General features: G+C 39.1%; 1 pseudogene; it reads left to right on the top strand.

Moving 5' to 3' along the window:
* The first annotated feature begins 572 nt into the window (after positions 1–572).
* Positions 573–3,383, top strand: LOC100982496 (small ribosomal subunit protein eS8-like; annotated as a pseudogene).
* The last annotated feature ends 1,245 nt before the right edge of the window (positions 3,384–4,628 follow it).

The raw sequence follows: 4,628 nt of genomic DNA, 5'->3' as shown, positions 1-4,628 counted from the left end.
TTCATACCTAGGGATGCAGGGGTGGTTTAAAATATGGAAGTCAATAAACGTGATACACCACATAAACAGAATTAAAACAAAATCATGATTATTTCAATAGATGCAGAAAAAGCATACGACAAAATCCAGCACCCTTTATGATTAAAACTCTCAACAAAATTGGCATATAAGGGATACAACTCAATGTTATAAAAGTCATCTATGACAAACCCACAGCCAACATGATACTGAATGGGGAAAAGTTAAAAGCATTCCCTTTAGGAACTGGAACAAGACAAGGATACCCACTCTCTCCACTCCTCTTCAACATAGTACTGGAAGTCCTAGCCAGAGCAATCAGACAAGAGAAAGAAATAAAAGGCATACAAATCGGTAAAGAGGAAGGTAAACTGTCACTGTTTGCTGACGATATGATTGTTTACCTCAAAAACCTTAAAGACTCCTCCAGAAAGCTCCTAGAACTGATAAAATAATTCAGCAAAGTTTCTGGATACAAGTTTAATGTACACAAATCAGTAGCTCCCCTATACACCAACAGCGACCAAGTGGAGAATTAAGAACTCAACCACTTTTACAGTAGCTGCACACACACACACACACACACACATACACACACACACAAATACTTAGGAATGTACCTAACCAAGGAGGTGAAAGACCTCGAGAAGGAGAACTACAAAAGACTGCTGAAAGAAATCACAGATAACACAAAAAATGGAAATACATCTCATGCTCATGGATGGGTATAATCAATATTGTGAAAATGACCATACTACCAAAAGCAATCTACAAATTCAATGCAATCCCCATCAAAATACCCTCATCGTTCTTCACAGAATTAGAAAAAACAATTCCAAAATTCATATGGAACCAAAAAAAAGCCCACATAGCCAAAGCAAACCTAAGCAAAAAGAACAAATCTGGAGGCATCACACTATCTGGCTGCAAACTATACCATAAGGCCATACTCACCAAAACAGTATGGTACTGGCATAAAAATAGGCGCATAGACCAATGGAACAGAATAGAAAACCCAGAAATAAACCCAAAAACTTACAGCCAACTGATCTTTGACAAAACAAACAAAAATTTAAAGTGGAAAAAGGACACCCTTTTCAACAAATGGTGCTGGAATTATTGGCTAGCCACGTGTAAGAGAATGAAACTGGATCCTCATCTCTCACCTTATACAAAAATCAACTCAGGATGGATTAAGGACTTAAATCTAAGAACAAAAACTATAAAAATTCTAGAAGATAACATTGGAAAACCCCTTCTAGACATTGGCATAGGTAAGGATTTTATGACCAAGAACCCAAAAGCAAGTGCAATAAAAGCAAAGATAAATAGCTGGGACTTAATTAAACTAAAGAGCTTTTGCATGGCAAAAGGAATGCTCAGCAGAGCAAACATACAATCCAAAGAGTGGGAGAAAATCTTCACAATCTATACATCTGACAAAGGACTAATATCTAGAATCTACAATGAACACGAACAAATCAGCAAGAAAAAAACAAACAATCCCATCAAACAGTGGGCTAAGGACATGGATAGACAATTCTCAAAAGAAGATATACAAATAAACAACAAACATGAAAAAAATGCTCAACATCACTAATGATCAGAAAAATGCAAACCAAAACCAGAATGCAATACCACCTTACTCCTGCATGAGTGGCCATAATCAAAAAAATAAAAAAACAGTAGATGTTGGCATGGATGCAGTGATCAGGGAACACTTCTACACTGCTGGTGGGAAGGTGAACTAGTACAGCCGCTATGGAAAATAGTGTGGAGATTCCTCAAAGAGCTGAAAGTAGAACTATCATTTGATCCAACAATCCCACTACTGGGTATCTACCCAGGGGAAAAGAAGTCATTATAAGAAAAAGATACTTGCACATATATGTTCATTGCAGCACAGTTTTCAATTGTAAAATTGTGGAACCAACCCAAATGCCCACCAATCAATAAGTAGATAAAGAAACTGTGGTATATATAAATGATGGAATACTACTCAGCCATAAAAAAGGAACAAATTAATGGCATTCACAGCGACCTGGATGAAATTGGCGACTATTATTCTAAGTGAAGTAACTCAGGAATGGAAAACTAGACATTGTATGTTCTCACTGATATGTGGAAGTTAAGCTATAAGGATGCAAAGGCATAAGAATGATACAATTCTTTGGGGAGTTGGGGGTAAGCGTGGGAGGGGGCAAGGGATAAAAGACTACAAATAGGGTGCAGTATATGCTGCTTAGATGATGGGTGCATTAAAATCTCACAAATTACCACTAAAGAACTTACATAACCGAGCACCACCTGCACTCCAATAATCTATGGAAAAATAAGTAAATAATAAATAAATAAATAAATTTTAAACAGCGATGAGCATCTCTTGGGACAACTAGCACAAGCGCTGCAAGACTGGGGGCAAGAGAAAGCCTTACCACAAGAAGCGAAAGTATGAGCTGGGGTGCCCGGCTGGTTGCCAACACCAAGATTAGCCCTGCCGCATCCACACAGTCCGTGTGCAGGGAAGAAATGAGAAATACTGTGCCCTGAGGCTGGACACGGGGAATTTCTCCTGGGGCTCAGAGTGTTGTACTTGCACAAGAGTGATCATCGATGTTGTCTACAATGCATTCAATAACGAGCTGGTCCGTACCAAGACCCTGGTGAAGAAATGCATCATGCTCATCAACAGCGCACCATACCAACGGTGGTACCAGTCCCGCTATGCGCTGCCCCTGGGCCGCAAGAAGGGGACCAAGCTGACTGCTGAGGAGGAGGAGATTTTAAACAAAAAGCGACCTAAAAAAATTCACAAGAAATACGATAAAAGGAAACAGAATGCCAAAATCAGCAGTCTCCTGGAGGAGCAGTTCCAGCAAGGAAAGCTTCTTGCATGCATCGCATCAAGGGTGGGACAGTGTGGCCAAGCAGATGGCTATGTGCTAGAGGGCAAGGAGATGGAGTTCTATCTTAGGAAAATCAAGGCCTGGAAAAGCAAACAAATCCTCATCCTTTCTGTCTTTGCCCATGTAATAAAAGTGTTTATTTTTCTGTGGGAAAAAAAAAAAAAAACTCGGTTAGAGAAAGAATTTCATGCCAACATATAAGGGCAAGTGGAAACTGTGGGTGAGTTTGCCTATAAGGAGTACAGGCCATATTGAGTAGGTTGGATAGTGAATGTGGAAGAAAGAAACAGAAATAGTTGTGAATAAGAGAGACAATGCCTTGCTAGGAGCATTTTTTACCATTTCCCTGAATGTTGGCAGAGTTTTTCTTTTTGATTTTTTTTTCTTCAAGAAAATGCCAGAGCACTAAGAAAAACTTGAGAGCATATGATAAGATGCTGCTCATATCCAAGTGGAGATACAAATTACTCCAACTGGGAGAAGGTAAAAGAACACTCCAATAAGAAAATAAGAGACAAGGTCCTAAGTCAAAACAGAGTCACAGTACACGGCAAAGAGGATGATGCTAACTGGGAAGAGAGTCATGTTCTTTCTTGGTGGCTATAAGGATGAATGCTGAAACAATACTCAAGTGTTGCTCAAGTAATGAAAACCTGGAAGTAATCTGCATTGATTGAAATTTCCCATTGGTTCTATTTCTCTTACAAACTTGTGGTGCATGCTTGCATGTGAGGCACTGCCCATTTACCGGTGAGGAAAACGAGGCTCCTCCAAGATTTTCCAGCTGGACTCAGCACACTGTGCTGGAAAAAGACTTGACTAACCATCTAGTTCATCTCTTGGTCTCCTAGGGAGAAAGCAACAACTGCTGCTCCAAAGGCAAGTGCAGTACAAGTCGACATCTGGGAAACTAGCTGCCAAGTGTTGCCTGGTGGATAAAGCACTGAAGTGATGACCTTGAGATGTCCCAGGTGGTCACCACATACCTGCCACTGACTGGGTGAGCTGAACAAGCTACTGACATTCACTGGCCTCAGATTCCACATCTATACACAAGAAAGTCACCTAGTTTTGATAATTACTGGGGTTCTGTCAGGATCCAAAGTTTCATTACTTGAATTATTTCTTACTTGCTTACCTTCTTTCGGTCTTCCATATCTCCACCCTTAAGATGATTTAAACAAAAGAAATCGAAGTTCACATCCAATATTTTTATATACTATTCCCAAATAGCTTTGGGGTACAAGTGGAGAAATGTTTATGATAACTAAGCTAACAAAGCAGGGTAGAACCAAAAAGGTAGGGAGTAGCAATCCATATATATTTTACAATGAGAACAGTCAACAGAGCTTTGCATTACCCAAGTGACACACAGGGAAAGCTGGTTTTTAGCTTAACCCATTTTGGAGTATTCATATTTGTAAATTACGCAGGTTGCATTATGTCCGCTTAACCATAATGTTGCAGGTATGAAGCACTCTGGTGAATATTATTATTATTAATTGAATTACACTATGGATTAATAGTTCTCTGTGAATCAGTATTCAGTAAAATTGAACACCAGGCTAAATGTAATAGAAACATTATGAGGATGTAGAGGAAGATTAGGATTCTGATAAAAGCCTTCAAGATGGAATAAATAAGATTAATTTAGCAATAAATGTTTTTCAGTGTTTATTATATACACATCTTTGTGCTAGGAGT

Source organism: Pan paniscus, chromosome 17, assembly GCF_029289425.2.
Source record: "Pan paniscus chromosome 17, NHGRI_mPanPan1-v2.0_pri, whole genome shotgun sequence".
NCBI lineage: Eukaryota > Metazoa > Chordata > Mammalia > Primates > Hominidae > Pan > Pan paniscus.
The sequence above is the reverse complement of the archived record's forward strand: the minus strand, read 5'-3'. Positions and strand labels throughout refer to the sequence as shown.